Source organism: Anneissia japonica, unplaced genomic scaffold, assembly GCF_011630105.1.
Source record: "Anneissia japonica isolate Jap-2015-1 unplaced genomic scaffold, ASM1163010v1 scaffold287754_len4335492_cov202, whole genome shotgun sequence".
In the NCBI taxonomy this organism is placed as follows: Eukaryota; Metazoa; Echinodermata; class Crinoidea; order Comatulida; family Comatulidae; genus Anneissia; species Anneissia japonica.
In genome coordinates this window covers 3,514,608-3,537,192 of record NW_022705543.1, presented here as the reverse complement: position 1 = coordinate 3,537,192, position 22,585 = coordinate 3,514,608, and the positions used below count along the sequence as shown (strand labels likewise).

Genomic DNA, 22,585 nt, shown 5'->3' with positions numbered 1-22,585 from the left:
GATATATAGACCTAGGACCCAGGAAGTTGATATAAATGTGAGTGAAAATTGTCTATAGGCCTAAGTATTACTTCATAATATGCTATGTAGATGGTCGCCTACATAAATTGTAAGTAGTTTTCTATTGTAATGGTGTGAATACCCTCAATACATAATTTAAATCACACCAAAGTAAATGAGAGATTGTTTAAAATGGTGTTTTTATTATTGACATGAAAATTATTTTTGTTACATCACGTTTATTATTCAGTCATAGCTTTTTGTAGGCTCATTTGCGACGCAAAATATGGTAGCAGGATTTGAACAACTTCATAATCTACTTAATTCTACACCGATAATTCAGAAAGTTCCATTTCATTTCACTGTTTTCTTTAATCACGTATCTAAACAACTCTATCATAAGGATGCATGGTTTCAACCCAAGTGTAACTATGACACTTTAAGTGAGTTTTATGCGTGGTTGCGCGTGTTAACTGTAACCGTGCACCACGCATTAAGCTGGCTTGTTAATCATTGTTTAATCACAGTGTATATTTTCGTAATTGAATTCTAGCAACGTAATAGAAAAACATTGGTGATTAGCACCTTCAGCTGAAAAATCGTCAATGTATGACCATGGAGGCAATTTTTCATTGATAATCTTCCCTCATTTTTGTCTCTTAGCTAAGCACATTCTATTAGTAATTAATGACTTCTTGATTTTTTAGGTTTACCTTAATTATATATTTTTTAAAAAGTCTAGTCAACGCGTTTATTAACTAGGAACTTGTTCAGAAGTTTAGTCTCGAATAAGCGCGCAACTTCCCCATCCTTGTTTTATTTCAAGCAACCAATCGAACGTAAAATATTGGTGCGTATGCCGTCATGTAAATTGCAATTGATTTCATGTTGAAATGTCGGAGAAAAGAGAGTATAATCACATCATTGCATCTGCGGGAACCGAGTTTACCTAACAAGCAAATACTGTACAATAACAATAGGCCTAAGTTACTTAAATAGTGTTCTATTAGTTTGTCATGTCATCGCGCCTAATATTATGCCCTCCTAACTACTACGCCAATCTCCCTACAATATTAGTAACCATATTATTTCTCTCCAGATGGAAAAGATGAATGTACCAGTAAATGATGAATGTACCAGTAAATGATGAATGTACCAGTAAATCATTATCTTTCCTCGTCAACCTCTGTGGTTAGCAGTAGCTTGTTAAGGACAGCAGTCATCAACGTTGAATTCACCTTGATTGAGCGACGTTATCTGGAATCCGCATTGGTTGAGCGACGTTGATTTGGAATTCGCCTTGGTTGAGCGACGTTGATTTGACAGAGTTGTCAAAATAAAAAGCTGGACAAGAAGATGTGACAAAGATGGGATATATCGGCACGCGGATCGTATTATATTCCACCGCATCTGATGGAATTTTGAATCATGGACCGACAGCAGTCTCTACGTTAAAGTGGTAGCAAGACAAAAATTCAATGCACATTACATTTAATAAAGAGCACCGGATGTTTTCAAAAACACTCAACAAGCACAACACAAATGAAATTGCAAAATCTAACATGGAACTGTCACTTTAAATCGGAAGTCAGTCATTCAATCGTGATTCGCGTGGACGCTACATTTTCCATTCTGCCAAAGACAAAACGTGTCGATTCTCGATCACCTTAAACTTGGGTATCCGGGCCTATTAGAGTGATGGTTGTATTGGAACCCTAACATTTGCTGTTTTGATCTTAATTTCTTTTTAGGTGTATAAATCCTTGTTTTGACTGTTCCTTTGCTACTTTTTTCTCTCTTAATGCTAAGTTCCGTTCTTGCCTTTCGGCAGAATTGACCTCACAAAAAACGGCTTATTTCTAAAATCCCTAAGTTTTACAATATACTTTAAAGACATCTGTATTGGTCTGTTTTCTGACAATTTCTCTGTTTTAACCATACAATTTGTAAATTACTCCCACAACATTTCTTAAGATTTTTAGTTCGAGATTTTTCTTCTTTTTTTTTGGTTTTGTTATTACTGCTTCGCCTTTCAGATATTTTATTAATTATTCTATTGTTTTTTGCCTGTTGTTTTTAATGTGTCCGTTTTTCTTATTGATGTCTCTTTTTTGAGTAAATCCATTCTGTAGTGGCGGGTCATCCGCTGTTTGGTGATTTGAAATAATAAAAAAAATTGCTGTTTACGTGAATGAAAACGCCTTGATATTCCAAAAATTGTTGTATCGTCGGACTTATAACTTTATGTCTCGATAATATTCAGTCAGAAAATAAGAATCGTGAACAACACCAACCAGAAGTAGTAAACTAATTATATGATGTCTGATATGTCTTCAGTATAATGTGTCCTTCTATTTAATTCTGAGAGAAGGAGGTCATGAAAAACTATACGTGCTTATAAACCAGGGCTTAACTCAGAATTACACTTTTTTAATAAGAACACTGATGCTGAAATAGCCTAAAAATTATGAACAAAATAAGAACAAATTGTGGCTGAGGTAAAATACAAAATGAAGTTTTTATCAAACAAGACCCTAAAAAACAAATTAATCTAGTCACATATAGCAAAGTATTAAGAATGTATTGTCCCATGCAAAATACTAACAAAAATCATAAAAATCATTTTTGAAATTAACTTGCCCATTTTGAAGTAACATGAAAATTATTAACTTGGACATAAAAATTAGTGTATTTAAAATAAGTTTAGGCCCTACCAATAATTTTACAGCGAAAAATAATAGAAACACTTCCTGTCACTGAAAGTGTTTTATTACTTTTATTATAATTATCCAGCTTAAAAATCAAGGTAGGACCTACACATTTTTTAACTTTAATAATTTCTATTCTCACATGAATAATTTGTACGTTACTGCAAAATGAGCAAGTTAATTTCAGAATTCTTTTTTTATTATTGTTTGAATTTTCAAGGGACAATACATCTTTAATGTTTTAAAGGGTATATCAACATCATACCTACTCCATTTATGTCATCAAATGTGAAGTTCCTCCAGGGAACGGCACAAAATACTCAGCTAAGCTTGTGCAGAAATTTATAATTTCCCAAAAACCAGCCGTTCTCATACAGATCCTTTCTCTTTTTGCCATCAAGTGGGTACCGGTAATTCGTTGGTATGGTACGGTGTAAAATAAGAACAAAATAAGAACATTTTGAGCCTGAAAAAAGGCCAAAAAATAAGAACATTTTGAGCCTGAGAAGAGGTAAAAAAATAAGAACACTGAGTCTGGGCAAAATTTTACTGGTTCTTATTAAAAAAAAATTTCTGCCCGTTCTGCCTTGAAGAAATAATTCTCTACGAATACAAACCAAGACGAATTGGCCTAAATGTCTCCATAATCAGTGGACTTATTCGACTGGTTCTTCATTGAGTACGAATTTTCGTTGAGTATTATTTTCATTCGACTTTTTCGTAAAATAGACTTCATTGATAACGAAAATTAACGTAACCAGAATGCGTTAATCAGCGTTAAGTTATGCACGTGACCAAAAGAAATAGGGCATATTGGTGATAGGTCAGTTTAGCAACAACATTTCTGTTAATATAATTTGAAAAAATAAAAATTACAATATTTACCCACATTGAAGTCAAACAATAATTGTAGGCTAACAGAATTCAAAAACTGGATGAAAACATTTTTTTTTTTTTACGAAAAACCCATAGCCCTACTGCCACAATCCTAAGCAGCCTTGATTACGCAGCGTGTATCGCGGTAGATGCAGCCATTTTGTTTTGTCGAGTATTTACCAGTTTTCTATTCGACTGGTCGTCTTCGTTAAGTAGGATTTACCACTGCGCAGGTGCGCGTGGTTTAACGTAGAACGACCTATCGAATACGGCCATTCCTTGCTAGTGTTCTTGTGAGGAGACTAAGAGTCTAGAACACATGCTATTACCAATACTATAAATCAATCATAATTCAAAGATAAACGTAATGAATTAAACGACATTCATCTTTGATAATTATCTCCAAGTTATCTAGGGCACATCTTTATTCAGAACAGTTCGCATTAATGTACTACCGTAGGCCTACATATCTTCATCATGTTTGAGGGCTAAATTAAATTACGTCAAATAAGCAATTACTCAATCAAATATTTAACATGAACAGTAGTGGTTTACAAGTATGCTAATAACTATTCACTCTTTCGATCGACGCAACAGCAACAGTGCGAAATTAAAATGAACAAATTGTATTGAAATTACAATTAGCTGTTCTTACTTGAAATCAATCAACATTTTCATTCGTAGCGTTTTTGTTAATTTCACCAAAAATCGTTCATTTTTCCCATAAAATGAGAGTTGGACCCACATTTCAATTGGAATTCCCCATAGCCTAAAGGTAGATTAAGTACGTTTGGTTGATTCTGCAGTAACATCTACATTACACGAACATAAAGTATTGAACTCACGAATATAAATATCCTCTTTAAAACTGACTAACTTGGAAGTGAATAAAATAATGTTAACTTACGTCCGGTACACACTGTCCGTCACTGCAAGGTGGCATTCATTAACGTAATGTTCAATAATATAGTATAGTATTTTTTTTTAAATAAACACTTAAAAAATGTTAGGAATTAATTATATAAAACTGGAAGCCAATTAAATGAAATACAGTAAGTGATGACTGGCCTATTGGTATTAACCTCTGTGAAAAAATGGCGGGCGATAATTAAACCATGATGATGATTAATCAATGTAGGGTTTTGGTTTTAATTGGAAGATGATTTCAAAGTGGGTCCCGGTCCCGGCCTACATAGTCAAATACGTTGTTTGTTAACACTGTAGTCCTCCATATGATTATTATTATTATTATTATTATTATTATTATTATTATTATTATTATTATTATTATTATTATTATTATTATTATTATTATTATTGTTATTATTGTTGTTGTTATCATTACTATTATTATTATTATTATTACGTATACAATTATTATTACTATTACTATTATTGTTAATATTATTATTATTATTATTATTATTATCATTATTATTTTTATCATTATTATTATTATTATTATTATTATTTTAACTATATTTAGAGAGATTAACCCTTCCAATTGAGTCTTGAAGATCAGCTTATTTGCAGGGGCGCTCTATCAAAAATGTAGTTGAAATTATTACAAACAACGACAATTACAATCAAACAACACTTTGAGATGATCAAATTTAAAAACGTAGACGCAACACGTAATTATTAATTACTATTATTATTATTAATATTATTATTATTATTATTTATTTATTTATTTAACTTTATTTAGAGAGGTTAACCTTTCCAATTGGCTCTTGAAGGCCAGCGTATAATAAGGAGCGCTCTATCAAAAATGTAGTTGAAATTATTATCTAACAGAATAATATATTCAGATCTGAAGTAGATCCTTTGGTTTTGGATATTTTATTTAATTGATTATGTAAGCCTCGGAACCATCGATTTTCAACACTCAAAATTAAGTCCTTCAGGTCTATTTCATATCTTTCTACTTACTAAAAGGGCAGTTTGTTTTATAAAATAATTTTTTATTTAGAGAATAATAGTCTCTAGTTTTAATATAGGATACAGCCATTGTATAACTGAACTCTGTCTTTTTGCTGTTCCGGTAAGCTTCCTAAACATCAAACAGCAGAAGGAATTAAAAGGAATTGAGTATTATGTATTACTTTTAATGTTAATATTGATAACAGCTAAGCCTTTTATTTAATTTTTGTCTTGTCTTGCCTTGTATATGTTAAGGAATCATCATGAGACAAGATCATATCTTCTAATTTTGATTCCTGAAATAGTCCTTATTCTGTTTATATTTACACTTATTAAGTATAGGCCTATATGTATAATTATTATTATTATTATTATTATTATTATTATCATTATTATTATTACTATTATTGTTAATATTATTATTATTATTATTATTATTATTATTATTATTATTATTATTATTATTTTAACTTTATTTAGAGAGGTTAACCCTTCCAATTGAGTCTTGAAGATCAGCTTATGTTCAGGGGCGCTCTATCAAAAATGTAGTTGAAATTATTACAAACAACGACAATTACAATCAAACAACACTTTGAGATGATCAAATTTAAAAACGTAGACGCAAAACGTAATTATTAATTATTATTATTATTACTATTATTATTTATTTATTTAACTTTTTTTTAGAGAGGTTAACCCTTCCAATTGGCTCTTGAAGGCCAGCGTATAATCAGGAGCGCTCTATCAAAAATTTAGTTGAAATTATTATCTAACAGAATAATATATTCAGATCTGAAGTAGATCCTTTGGTTTTGGATATTTTATTTAATTGATTATGTAAGCCTCGGAACCATCGATTTTCAACACTCAAAATTAAGTCCTTCAGGTCTATTTCATATCTTTCTACTTACTAAAAGGGCAGTTTGTTTTATAAAATAATTTTTTATTTAGAGAATAATAGTCTCTAGTTTTAATATAGGATACAGCCATTGTATAACTGAACTCTGTCTTTTTGCTGTTCCGGTAAGCTTCCTAAACATCAAACAGCAGAAGGAATTAAAAGGAATTGAAGTAAATTCGAATGGATTGGACAATAGTATTTCTGCTCGTATAACTTACGACAGCACTTTACAAATCTGGATAAGCCAGCAATACGTTTTGAAAACGCCCGAGACAGTAATCCCGATTACAACATATATTACAAATGATTTAACCATAAATGTTTCTATTATATTGTCCTATAAAAATTCCGTATTTTTCCCCGCTGAAAATTTAAACATTCTCATATCAGCCTTTTCCGTTTTGATTCGTTATCGTCGCGTGCCACATGATTCGCGGTCCCTTTCCGTTTGAATAAACATGTAGTATCACGAGACAGACGCAGACTGGATGCTGTAGCTATAAGCTTGCTACAAGTCTGTGCCTGTAAACTATACTCACAATCAGAGCTCATGGGATGACCGTATTGACGAGGTAATGTGGGGTTTCGAGAAACCCCGAAATGTGGTGAAGATTGTTTTTATTAAGCCTAACACTCACTGTGTCGAACGTCAGTTGTACGACCGTCGGCCGACGAATCCAACTCCGCTACCTGCGAGCACTAGACGACGCGATGCTGAACGGATTGCCATTAAAAACGACCCGTAGCGCACGCGTCGTGGAGTGCGCGTGATAAAATCGCGTCGGAGGACGACCGTCGGGGGTGCAGTGATTTCCCAGCTTTAGGCCTAACTGTAAATTTATGCGATTAATTATCTTGGAATTAGCAAGGTCTATGCAATACTTGCTTCCAAGTAAGAGTCTTAACCAAAGTTCATTGTGTGGTATTAAACAAGCACGCCGTGTTCTATTTTGTTTCTGATATCCGATAAGTTTTTTAATTTTGAGAGATCTTAAAAGATCTCTTTGTTTCTGTCACGAATAAAAGGATATGGAGAAAACATTAAAAGATTAGTCTGAAATTCCTGGTGATATATACATTTAAATGGTGTAAGAAGAATATAAGAACGTAATTACCATCATATAAAAAAATATAGTACCACTGTTGAGTTAATGAACTTGAAAGATGGCATCCAATCTTAGAATTACTTATTTTGTGTTAGTACAGCGGTGTTGTATTCAAATGAAATTATCGGGAAAGATATTCTCAGTTAATATTGCATCAGATTAAGCTCGTGTATTTCTATGGCAACGCTAAACGAGTCGAATTGATTCTAATTGTAAATAAATGTACTGAAACGGAACATAACGCTGTTATGGTGTCTACGGCATGTATAGTTTACAGATAGCGTATGTGGTGAAATCTAAAAAAAAAACAAAAAAACGAAAAACGAAAAAAAAAAATAAAAAAAAATATCGAGAATCATATAGGAATTCAATTGCGTACTTAAAGGAAAGCGTTATCAACTGACATGAGCTACAAATCGACAAAATTCGGTGATCACTGATGATTTACAGACGTTTTTCTACTAAAATTTTAAATTGATTATAAGTAAATTTAAAGAGGAATGCAGATGGATATTGGAACGGTATCTTTATGCGTCAATTGCTCTCATCTTCCTATTGAAAGATAATAAATACGTAAAGTAACGCAAGCGATTGAAATGAACGTTATGTTTCCTTTCAAGCTCTACATCGTGCGGTACCTAACGTGTACCTTTAGAAGTAGGTCTAGGTTAGGTAAATCATTCTCATTAGTTATACTGCTGATACCTTTTTTGCTCCACATTGGTGCGTAATTATTAGCGCGTTTTGGCAGCATGTCAGAGACATCCATTTTGCAGAGAGCACTGATATTATGCTCTTTTATACTTTCTTTGTTTTATTCAGATATACTTCATATCTACATAAAACAACAGTGTGAATATTTGATTTCATTTTGTGAAGCTATCGATTGCAAACAATAACCTGTATATATAGGAAGGACTAAAAAATAATCTATATTTTATTTTATATTATTTTATTCATTCTGGCAATACAAATAACAAATTGGTATTAAACATTACAAATACAAAAAAAAATCAGCAAATTCACAAACATATAAGAATAATTAGGTGACACGAAAGAGCCACCGAGTACAGGGAGTAAATGCCTTATAGCTAAATATTTCCTCACGTACGTTGGCTAAAAGCATCTTAATATATAAATATATACAATAAAACATAAACTAAATTAAGACCAACAAAAAACACCTATATCGGGATTTTAGATGGTGCACTTCATGGACCAAAGAAATCAAAATTTAGCATTATTCCGCCCGCAGTTAGAACAAACAAAAATAAACCAATAAACGTTTATATTTGTAATAGATTCCAATGTCAAATGATTAGTGCAATTAAACAACTGATAAAACGCCGGAAACACCACAGGCCAAGCTCTTATTAAAAAGTAAAATACAGCATTTCTTCAACCCGATGTTAGCAGAAACAAAAATAAACCTATAGACATTTATATCATTATTTGTTAGTAGATTCCAATGTCAGGTAATTCGTAGACAGGATAACACGAAATGTCAATGTCCTCGTATGTTTATTAATCTTGTCATTCCATATCGATTCACAGGGACTTATCTATATCTTAATTTATAAAGATAGACCATTACTCCTTGATAGCGATATTAATTTAAAAGAGAGATAATGATACCACCGACAATGACACCGAATACGGCACGGCAACGAATGCAATGTAAAGTTGCGATTTAAAGTAGGCCTACAGGCCTAACCTCGCGTTGCCTTTGAAACATACGGTACTACATAATATTTTGCTATACTTTACTGTATTAAAAAATATCATGTAATTTTATGTAATGTAATTTATTTAAATACTATTAATGGAGATGTGAGCGTTTGTTAAACATATATTTACCGTAAAGGTAAAGGTAGGAGAATAACCCATAACTTGCAGCGTCATTGTGCTGAATTGCATATGGGCGTGGTCCGTGACTACCTAGCTGCCGTAAAGAGGCGCTTTTTGGTAGATACATGTTCACATCATTCCACAACGATAGGAGCTGAAATGAACCATAACAATGGGGTTAACCCCCTACTCTTCCGAAAGACGCAATGTGTTCTTTAAAGTGCACACGTGCCAAATGTATACGGGACCTCCATTTTAAGTCCTTATCCGAGAAGACTTGGTTCTACCAATCGAACCATGGGCCAGGAGCGGCTGAAACTAGCGCCGATGTTAAGGCTGTAGCAAGCGGCGCCCCTGTCTTACCGCTCGGCGACTCGAGTCGAGCTAGGAAAGCCATTGAAAGACCGCACTGTTTAGGTTTAATCCGGACACTCACTGCGCCCGGTGGTCGTCGGCCGACGCGATTCTATGATGAACTCAACGTACGACCGTCGCAAGACGAATCCAACTTCGCTCGTTTTGAGCGCTGATGACGCAACGCCGTCTGTTGATTGTCAGTGTGGCATTCTGAACGATCCGCAGCATGCGCGTCGTGGCGTTGCGTTCTTCATAGAATCGCGTCGGCCGACGACGGTCGGACGCAGTGAGTGCCCCTTCTTTAGAGATTCTAAAATATCCGGACATTACAACAATTGCATGAGAACGATTTTTATAGGAATTATATTTATCTTGACCTACGAAATTGGTAGTTTAAAGGGAAGTTATAGGCCTATTTATCTTGTCCTAGAAAGTTGGTAATTTAGCCTATTGACTCGCACGGAATCAACAAGATGATCAAACTGATAGCATCGATTATGTGATGTGTGACGCAAGTGTCGGGATACAGATGAACAGGTACATTTGATAACACCATCTAAGACTTAAGGTAGCAATGTTATAAATCAGCCTCTATCTTTCCTATGCTTATTAAATTAGGCCCATAATTTTTGTGTCATGTTTATTCTTAGTCATTCATAAGCCTATAAGAAATTGATAATGGGCTAATATATCGTATAACACGAATATCGAGAAGGCAATACGATGTGACTTATTGCAACATATACATTAGGCCTATTTCACCAATAAATACCGTAAGTTATAGACACAAGTCCCAGGGTTGCATTGTAATTGACTGCGTAAATTTCTTATAATATACTACTACTACTACTGCTACTACTACTACTAAATACTAATACTACTACTACTACTAATAATAATAATAATAATAATAATAATAATAATAATAATAATAATAATAATGATGATGATAGTAATAATAATAGATGATGATGATGATGATAATAATAATAGGCATTATTAAATTAGAGTGGAGCGTATTATTTTTTTACCAAAGATACCGCATAATTATGTTATGTTGTAATACTTACCACTATATTCGTATATATTATTAAACAATACATCGAACAAGATATTAATCTATAATTCGAATACATAAACTTTCTTCTAAAACAAAAACAATAACACTTTCTTATAAAATGTATTCAGGTTTTAATACCTACAACAAAAACCCCATGTCTCCACCAATCACTGAGTCACATCTGTGCATCAAGTCACGATCGTGATAATTAGCAACACTATTTAGTTTGCCTGGTAACACCGTCATGCAGATCAAACAACGTAAATAGATAGAAAGATACAGAATGGTATTCTTCAAGAAAGAGGATAGCGACAGTGTGGGTAGGGTGTGTGAGGGGATGTGTTGGCCTACTTCATGTTCTAGGAAGCACATAACCACCACTGATTGTCGCTATGTGCTAGTATAGTATCATAATGATAAGAAATATTAATAGGTAATTAATTTGGATTAATTAGGCCTAGCTGATTAACAAACTATTGTACTCGGCTGAGCTTGAAAACATAACACAGACTTACTGTAAATAGCCTTCCCCTAACGTTTAACATTACATAATTGAATTACCTATGGTAGTATTAGCGTATTGAATTTAAATTAACAAATCGGATAATACAGTGGGAAGGCATGCCTCATCATGACTGTATACTTAAAATTAATTCCTAAACATGATCCTCATGAGTCTAATTAATGAAATCTAATTACAATTAACATTAAGGCATATCAAGGGATTTTGACTATTATCACTGGCAAGCGTTGTTGCGTGTAGTGTCCAACGATGGATTTAATCGAATGCAAGGATGTCAAAGTTGATACAAGGCTAACAGAATAAACTGACAATAGACCTGATTACGATGACATTGCCATCTTTGGTATCAATACAAAGCGTAGAAATCGATATATGGTTAGTTCAGGCTATGTTTACCGTAACATCGCGCCTGCAAGTGAGAAATTATTCATCAAGTAGTTATTTAAGAAAGAATCAACTCTGTATATATCCATATATCAATTTTAATGTGTTGCTGTATGATGCAGTGACAACAGACCGCTGCTCAGAAACCTCAATTTAATACTAAATTCAGGGATATTCTGCTTGGTTTTCACTTATGAACGTAGCTATATTATAAATGTACAGGTCTCCTTCCAAATAAAGACCACACTTGGCACCGGGGTTTTAGCGGTCTTCAGCGATTTCGGTCTCAAATTGGAATCCCTCTAATAAAGACCAGCATTAAAAGTGGTCTTTAAATATTTAGAGAGTAAAATTGTTTTATTACAAGTGTTTAAGAATGGATTTACAGGTACTTCTACCGAAATCTCCATTACAATTATTACTTACAACAATGTCCTAAATCAGTATTCTTATTCTATTTACAACACTGTATACACAAAACATCATCTTATGATGTGTATTATTTTGATGCATCCGTCATATCATCATTTATTACTTTAAAAAAATGCATTAAAGTCACTATATATTGTAATGTATTCTTTATTTGGAAAATGCTCAGTTGGGTCCGCCAAAATCATGACATCATAAACTTATTTTTAAATGTTTTATTCCACATGTTTTAGAATTGATTACTGTATGCTGTTACTGATTCCTATCAAACCATTTCTTGGTAGCCACACATTTCAAGGCCTGCGCTCGCTCTACCCAATCATTGCAAAAATATCAACGTCTTACTAACAAAAATAGTATTCAATAAATGGAACACTGTATACACAAAACATCGGCTTTCGTTGTATAATATTTTTGATAATTGTAGAAATCTGCATTAAATTCTGGTCTTTAATTGAAGGAAACATTTCAGTTTGGTCTGCCAAAACCTTCCTTCTTGGGCGTCTTTAATCCCTATAATCGAAGACCGGAACTAAATGTGGTCTTTGTCTATGTTTAGAGGGAAATTAAGAATTGATTAATGAAATGCTTTAGACTGGTGGATGTACAGTTACTGCATACATGTTTATTGTTAATGAATGATTACTTTAGAATCCAGACATCAATTTATGTGCTTGTTTTAACCAACTTTCCATTAATTATCATAGTACTAACATCAGCACAGACATTATTGTTGTTCATTATACAAAAATATTACTATTTGTTTTATAGTGGTCTTTAATTGGAGGGGAATTATCAGTTGGTCCACTAATACCATGGTCTTTTGTATCTAAATAGAGAAAGGTTTCAATTGGAGGGAACAGCTATAGAATGTTCTATAGCTATAGAGATGGGAATTCAACCGGGGCCGTAGAAAAGTGGTCCTTAATTGGAGGTGGCCTTTAATTGGAGGGACTTTGATTGGGGAGAGACCTGTATAAAGAAATTATGTTTAAGGAATGGATGGCTTTATAAATGTCATTCAGATGATTTTGTACTGGGCAGCGCCGAAAACATTAAGGGTGTGGGCGCCAGTTCAGAAGTAAAATGGTGCAGTGTGACCTCTGGAACAAAATGTGGGGTTGCACGAGAATATCGCCTCTGAATATGCCATTTGTCAATTCGTTTTTTAATGTAACTTATAAACGACATGTTTCGACGTGTCCCACATCACCATCAGGTAATAACGCTTATGCTACTAACGGATTCGTTTTTGTTTTAATAAAGGAAATACATTTTTCATAGACTGTAAGTACATATAGGCCTAATGTGCTTCACTGAACAACAGTGTAACATTTGAACATGGATTAAGCTTGCCTACATAAGTTTAAAACTGTTACAATCAATCGTGTATTAAAATTCAATTCTCGTAAAAACGTGATATGTTTTAAGCCTTATTTCCATGGAATCTCTACAGAGTCGCCACAGCGTTTTTTTCCCTGCAATCCTTGCATGGCGTGGCTGTCCACGACGCCCGGATTCACAACTGACCAATCAGCATCGCCAAAGAAGTCGGCAATAGCCATTTTAATGAAAACCCGTCTTTACCGGGATATCGTTATATATAGGCCTAATTTAAAAAATAATAATAAAGCAATTATAAATGTATGCATACATGTACGTTTGTGATAATAAAACCAGTTGTTTATTTTTACACAGTTTTACATTTGTCGATGAAACGAATACAACGACAAACCAAAAGACGCTCAGTAGCTTAGAATCTAGGCCAGCAGACAAACATGACACAAGGTACGAATCGTACGATAAAAAATATCATTTGGCTTTAATGTAGCAGAACGATAGGTCTAATATCGGTGCGGAGAAGAGCGTTACGATAACGTTTCCTCTCACGAGAATTTAATCAATATTTTTCAGAAGATGAATGAGGGAATGATTACAGTACCAATCATGACATTGAAGTGAAGAAATTAACTCGGTTATTCCAGTTGTATTGTTTAGCATAATAGATACTGTAGACTTGACCAGATAAACAGAACCCTGGCGTGAAGGCACATAATACATTCCGTGGTCTTCGAAAGAGGTGACGAATTCGAATGTTTAGGCCTGGCAGCAAGAGCTAGAAGGGGAGGGGGTTGTAGGGTGGAAACTTCAAATAATTTGAATTATCAAAATGAACGAATACATGAATCACTGCGGTAGGTTTAATTTATGAATAGAATAGATAAAATAGCTTCGTCTAGGCATACTGCCGGTGTTTTAAAAATCGTTGTTTTTCATTACCCGTATAACACAAAATGCTATCTTTCCAAAATTTAATTTTATTTTATATTACAGTACAGTATATTATATTGGTTTTGGATTTTGTAATGCTATTTTTTTTCTTTTTTACTAGAAGATGAGATTTTTTATTGTACTATTATTATTGTACTATTATACTATATTATGTTGTTATATGTATGTTAAAAGCAATAAAAAAAAAATTTAAAAAAAATCTTTGCAATAGTATAATGTTAAACGAAATAAAATTTGACTAGCTAGCATTATTATACATGAAGCTAAAAAATAAAGGGAACAGCGATGGAATTAAAACTAGGGTTCAGCGAATACAAGGTGGGTACCACACCAGTTTATCCAACTTAGCTGAGCTGCTCTCCCATCATACTAATAAGCATGTTATCGGCTTTAGTTAATTACCAGAACACATTAGCATACTGAATGCAATAAATAAGGTAGAAGCACATTCCCTACGTGTAAAGTTGATTGTTTAGTTTATTGTATCCTAGATACTGTAGAACCATTCCTAATAGAATGACTTCTTAAGTGGATTACTATCCTTACGCCACACGGTGTCCAACTTTGACATCTTTCGGGAAATTAAACATACACCAATATGAATATGTTATATTTTGTGCTCATTTAGGATTGGATTGGCTCGTCAACAATGAAAAGAAACCTCATTTGGCCGCCATTTTATTCAGATTAACACCATGGACAGATACCTCCATGTTAACACCAAACAATTTAATACCCACATGGCAAAATAAAAGAACGTGAAAACTACCACTATTAGATGTAATTTGCTATTGCATGTTAAAAAACATAAAAGAAAAATACAGGTAGTAGCAAAAATTGTTATTTGTAAGCTAATAGGAGTTTGGATATTTTTTGCAGAGAAAATCGGTTTAAGCTCCTGAGTATGATTTGTATTGCAGATAAGAAATTAATAGCGACTTAGATTAATTTCCAGGTCAAACCTAACCAACCTCTATTACCGTGTTACTGATTACAGCAAATCCCAGCCTTAATAATAATTTAATAAACACGAGTTGTTTTAGCAGCCGTTATAAGAGCCTACGGTCAAATTCCGCGGCTTGTCATAGGCCTAAATTACATAGGCCTACTGGTAGATCACACCCTAGCCATTACTTAAGCAATGTTAATCTGTCGGATGACGCGGTCTGCACGCGTTTAAAGTACTTGAAATTATAACGCATGGAGAGATACACACGTAGTAAGTATACCCAAGTTAATCACGAATTTCCTACGTCAATGTTCTGTTTTATCACTTCGAACCGTACACATAAATACTGTATTGCAAATGGATGGTCAAATTTCAAGACATTTGTCAATGTTAAATTTTAAACTTTATTTTGGATATATAATACCCGAGTTCGTGATTATTCTACATCCTATAATTCAGTACCAATAGTGTTTTTTTTTTACTTGTTTTTTAGTCACGCACGAAATAACTTCACACCATGCACCAACATTATCAGCACCCCCGCCACACGCACATGCTTAACACCATGTGTATATTTGTTTTTATGGGAATCCCCCGACGTAAACTTAATGCCATTTGGAGGTGTGGGTTACAAAATGAAAAAAAAAATAAATTAGATGAAAAAAGTCATTAAAATCTTAAATGTAGGTTTCGTAATATTGGAATGTATTACAACTATTACAAAAATATTATCAAATATGGAATTTGATTTTAAAAAAAAATTATGAAAAATTGAAGACCAATCAATCACCAAATACAAACCAGATGACGCTACGAGACATTGGTTTCTGTTACTAATGAAACACATTTTAAACTGAAAAATCTAGGCCTTAAATATTTATGAGAAAGGAGAATCCTATTATATTTTGAATTTCGATACCGTAATTTTAGAAAGTCATATATAGAATGAAATACACCATAAAACAAAATTATCAAATATATTATGGATTTTAATTTATAAAAAATATGAAAAAGGTTTGATAAAGATTGAGAGCTCTATCAATCACCTGTCTCTTATACACATCTAGATGTGTATAAGAGACAGGGCCTAATGTGCTTCACTGAACAACAGTGTAACATTTGAACATGGATTAAGCTTGCCTACATAAGTTTAAAACTGTTACAATCAATCGTGTATTAAAATTCAATTCTCGTAAAAACGTGATATGTTTTAAGCCTTATTTCCATGGAATCTCTACAGAGTCGCCACAGCGTTTTTTTCCCTGCAATCCTTGCATGGCGTGGCTGTCCACGACGCCCGGATTCACAACTGACCAATCAGCATCGCCAAAGAAGTCGGCAATAGCCATTTTAATGAAAACCCGTCTTTACCGGGATATCGTTATATATCTGTCTCTTATACACATCTAGATGTGTATAAGAGACAGATATTGTAATGTATTCTTTATTTGAAGGATTTTTAAAATTTATTGATATAGTGCCTGTCTCTTATACACATCTAGATGTGTATAAGAGACAGATTTTCCGCAAGCTGGATCTCGAATGAGATACTTCGTCCGCATCAAGATTGATACCCAGCATGTAGCTAATCATTTGCTATCTCTATAATTTCTAATACTACTACGCCACTGTATTTTCCATAAACCTGTTACTAGTACCGTAAGTTGGCTGTAATGAGGTAACGCGCGAGTTATGGTTCATTGAATTATCACGCGTGCGTTACCTCGAAGTTACCTCTTTAGTAATTCCTTTGGGAACAGGCTAACAAGAGAGCAGCTTAGTTCACTCGGCTAAACTGGTGGTAGCCACTGTGTGTGCGCTGAACCGTGGAGATCTCTTGGTCTCCTGGTTCAATTCCCATCGCTGCTCTCCTTGTGTTTCAGCCGGAGGGGTGAATGCAAGTTACGATAGCGCGTCGTCCTTCGGATGAGGTGTTTAAGCCGTTGGTCCAGTGCGCTATATGGCTCATCATGTGGAAGTTAAAGAACGCAGTGCACTCTTCAGAAAAGAGTGGGGGATTGTATCTCTGTGTCCTGTTTACACCGAATGAATACAATTCAATCCAATCCAACGTAAGCTAAATTCTCCCATACATCTCGCCAGCACGGCCGTTCGACCAGTATTTACTAAAAATAATGATAATTGTTCTATAATATTTCCATTTAAAAATACCGTGCCCATTACTTTGATTGATCATCTCCATGGATTCATCAATCTCGAATGTAAGCCTACTATTATAAGTAACGACGCAAATAGTGTTTCGTCTATTATTTCAACACAAAGCGGCGGGCCTTTTAGCAACCATTATTTGGGACACGACCTAATAATATATCGGGAAAATGATAATTTAGACCAAACATTCATTAAGCAATATTGACAATGCACTATAAAAGGGTCGGTCTCAATTAATATGCTACTGGTAATATTTCTATTAAAGAGGTCTTAAGTTTAGTAACTACGACTAGGCCTATCACTTGTTCTCCTACCGTGCCATAGGCCTACTTTAAGCTAGACCCGAGATCTTTTAGCCATTTTAATACAAAAACTATGTTTTGCCCAAATACTATAATATATTTTTCATTTTAGTGTGCGAATATTTGAAATATATTTTCAAAATAATAAAAAAAAGTGGATAAAATGAATTGCTTTATATGCCTATTCAAGTGTAAGTCTGAGAGTGTCATTTCCAACCATCTAGGGGTGCCACAATCTTAATTGTCTTGCCTCAGCTCCAACCATGGTGGGGCTGAGGCAAAGCCTATCTGTGAATCCCTCTCTGTGCCCCCCCCCCCTCTATTTCGAATTCCTGGATCCGCCACTGCTAGAATATATTGTTCATCACTTAAGATATGTATCGACATATTCTAAAGGCCTGGTGATGTGTGTCCAATACATAGGCTGGTTTGTAATCGTGTTGAATGCATGGCTTAAGGATCTTGTGAGCTGTGCCACGAATTTTTGAGAATTGTAGCAGTGACGTATCAGGGGAGGGCGGGGGAGGGGAGCACATGCGCAAATCGCGCCCCCAGTCACCCCTCCCAAATTAAAACGTTCAAAGCAAAGAAATCGCGCTCAAGTATATAAAAATCACTTAGCACCTTATTTTACGAGCTAGCTTCCACTCACATAATAATGGAGCCCCTCCTCCTCCTCCTCATCATCATCATCATCATCATCATCATCATTATCATCAACTTCATCATCAACCCCACATCATCAGTATCATTATCATTATTATGATGATCATTATTATTACTATTTTTAAGCCGATTAATAAACTAATAATATGTGAACATTAATACGTTTCGTTATTTTTTAATTGAACATTTCTTAAATCTGTGATTGTCAAGTGGTGCTTGAATTTATAAGACTTGAAAAGGGTAGGCCCGTCCCCCAAGGGCATTATTAGCTCGTTGCCAGATGGTCACTCGTGAAACTTAATTTGAAACTGTTGGCACTCGACAGAGCCTACAGCTTTATATAGCGGAGAGAGCAGTTTGATTTACATCGCTTCTTTTTACCCATGTGTCCTTTCTAAAGTTCCATTTGTATTAAATTTCAAGAAAAAACATACATAGTAATATCAGCTAAATACTCTACTTGTACATTGCAATTGCGTTGTAGCTAAATGATTTTGAGTGTTGAATACGATTAGAAATTGAAAGCGACTACTTCTGTTTTGACATAAAATATCATGTTTCATAATTTACAAATTGTACGTGTAATTGGGAAACATTTAGTACATTCGCCAATGCATTTGATCCTGAAACAAGAGCATTCACGATACAATTTTAATGACAAAATTTATTAAGCGAACATAAAAAAAATACTATGACATGACATTATAGATACTCTTAGTACTTGGCGCTAGCCCGTAAACGTGAGCCCATTTTATAGTCGATGTCACTCTGTCCCAACCAATCAGCAGCTTAGCTCAGTCGGCTAATCTGGTGTTAAGCCACTGTTTGTGCACTGATCTCTAGGTCCCCGGTTCAATTCCCACACTGTAAAAAGAAGTGTTTAAGATTTAAACACATGAATAAACACATATCTGTGACAGTTTTTAAACATGTGATGGCATTTATTTAATGAACATGTTTAATAAAAAAACATTCAGGATGTTTAGTTTTATAACATTTACACTGTTTAAATTTTAAACACATGTGTTTAAATTATAAACACTAGATATGTGTAAATTATAAACACCCAAAGTATTTAAAAAGTAAACACACATTAAAAAAAGAGACAGCATCCAGTATACTGCATAATCACAACCAGAAGAAGCTTCTAGACTTTCTTGGGCTATCCTTGGTGTTTACACCGAAAAAAACCCCAATCCAATCCAGACACGTTAGCGTTTTCCCGCGAACATGCGAGTTATAGAAGTTTAATTTCCAACAGACGTAGAAAGATATATGCGGACTCGAAATGAATTAGGTCCTTAATTTGTGGCAACCACTTAAAAGAACAGATATTAGAATATTGATTAAGTAATTGATTGATATAGTGCAACATTTTTTAGAAAGACAAATGGTACAGCCTATCTATCAATCGGCATCACATTTTTTCCCCATAGAGCGGATGACTTTTTTTCAAATGCATATTTTTCAACAATGACATTGCACTTTGGCCTAGTTTACCATATAAACTGCATGCTATTGAAATGCATAATATCTAACAGCCAAACCAAATATGTATCATGTATCGAGACCTTTACTATTAATTGCTAGTATTTATTGGTGTCGTATTACGATTTCGCTAAAGATGATCGCAATCATCAAATTCACTGCAATGACACGACACAATAGACTAACTATAATACACTGCATTTTGAGTCGCCAGGCCTAACAGTTCATTTGTTGTTTGTCCTCGAACATGGAGTACTAATCAGGGGTCAGCACAATTATGAATTAATCTATAGGAACTACTCTACCATCATTTTTGTTTTGCTTTTCGCCTTCGTTAAGCTGCATTCACATGTGATCAGAACCGAAATACGGACCGCGTTCAGATGGGAAAGCCTTTCGATGAATCGATTAGAAAATCGGATCAGTATGCATGAAAGATACGGTGACGTTGAATGGTCATGGTCAAATATATAAATAGCGCCTTTCACAGTGAAAAACCGTCTCAATTGCCGCCAACTTAGCAGTGCACGGTAGGGAAGCCGTGGTGGTTTATCCTCGGTGGAAGCTACCGGAGCCCAGCAAACTGACGCCGAGGTACCTGCGTGTACACGGTAGATGGCGACGCTATCTCAAAATAGGGGGTGCGCAGTCTCCCGCCCCCTTCGCGTTCGCACCTGTTTATTAATTAAATTTTTGTTTTATTTCTTGTGGCTTAAAAGCGCCTTGAGACGGTTTTTCTCTGTGGAAGGCGCTATAAATATTTGACCATTGACCATTGAACGTCACCGTCCCTTTCGTACATACTGATCCGATTTTCTAATCGATTCATCGAAAAGCTTTCCAATCTGAACATTTAAATTTTGTTTCAATTTTGTATACATCTAGGCATGACGAATATAATAGGGTTAACTGTATAATAAAAATGTGCCGTTTATATAACGCATAATTGCAATAAAATACTTCTATGCTTCTTAGTGCTTTAATTGTATATAATGAGTTAAGTCGTGATACATCCTTATTAATAATACAGAGAACGCTTCCTCCGCTCCGTCACACGAAATTATGACGTAAAATTATGGGTGAGCCACATGTTACCACGATCATTGGCGCATTACGGTACTTGAAGAACCGCCGAATGCAGACCTTCACGAGAACACGAAGGTAATTTTGGGGTGGAGGTGTTTCAAACCCTTTGTTCCTCTTACATAATAATGATTCTCACAGCCTTGGTTGGGGGTCAGAATTATATGGACAAAAACAAAAGATCATCAATATGCCATTAAATTCGACTTCACAGCATAGATTATCCATGAACATTTTGTTTTTAAATTCGAGAGCAAGCAACTCTTCAAGGTCAGGATGAAAATACCAAATAAATTTATAGTAAAATGAAGGAAGTTAGTAGGAAGCAATACCTCCTTGGTTGGAGCGAACATGAGCTTTGAAATAGGAGAGGGACCACTTCCAAGTAATTATTCATCTATTTTACTAGATTATGGCCTGGTGTTCCATGTGGAAACTGTCTTTTATAAAAATAAAGGAGGCCTAGTTTCTTCTTTGATCTCCCAAAAATAACATGAAAATTCTAGTAAAGAGGCCATGACAGGTGAGGGTTGAATGGCGGATCCAGATTTTTTATGGCATCGATGATCTAGGCCGAAGAGAGCGAAACCTAACTGATTTCAGACGTCTTGGCTACTGATTCTTGGCAGCTGCCTGGTTAGCGCCCATTTTGCCACTCCTGGATCCACTAGGATTTGGCGGACATCGGAAGAATATTGATTTTGTAAAATTAACCAAGCCGCTTTAAAGCAATCCATTTCGATCCATGACATTATTACAACCGCCAATCTTTATATTGTACACCCGTGCCTAGATTCTGTAATTTACCTGCATATACAAATATTAATTTAGCGGCCGTTTGTCTTCTGTTTGTACTCAAAGTGAACAGTAATGTGGCAGCAACGAAACCTGCAATAAACCTAGGTCTAAACTATAGGCCAATTCATTTTAGTATTAACAATATAAATCTTGGCAAACAGTATTCGTTTGCAGCAACCTATCACACTTTTTTGCACGTGCGTGCAACAACGCTAGTTTTAAAAACACTGAAAATAAAAAAGATGAGAAAGATACGCCCTCATCTTAAACATTCTAGGCTGGAAAATTGATGGGGGAGGGAGGCGTCTTAGAATCCACGCGACGAGAACTTAACGTTCTCGCATGCGCAGATGACTTTTAGTGACGTCATTATGTTCAATCGTAATAACGTGTAATCGAAAGCACCCTATTATTTAGTAAAATTACATGATTGAGATTTAATAGAAATAAAAAAAAAAATAAAAAAAATCAGTTGTTTTTAAAAAGTTGTTTTTCTTTTTTCCCTCTAATACTATATAGGCCAGACATGCGGGCGGGGATGATAAACTAATCATTCTTTATTGGGCCTTAGACGACAAAAACGAGATCTCACTTTCATTTGTAATTAATTATTTCATATCGTTTACCACTGAGCTCTCTGCCAACTGTATTTGTATGTTTCACTGTTTTATTTTTGCAGTAGGCCTACATTATAGAATTCCTGATCGATTACAGCATGAG

At 34.6% G+C, this 22,585-nt stretch overlaps 1 protein-coding gene across 1 annotated transcript in view; it reads right to left on the bottom strand.

Moving 5' to 3' along the window:
• LOC117105794 (D(2) dopamine receptor-like) overlaps positions 1–22,585 on the bottom strand; it is a 32,865-nt gene that overhangs the window by 8,672 nt on the left and 1,608 nt on the right. The window lies entirely within an intron of this gene.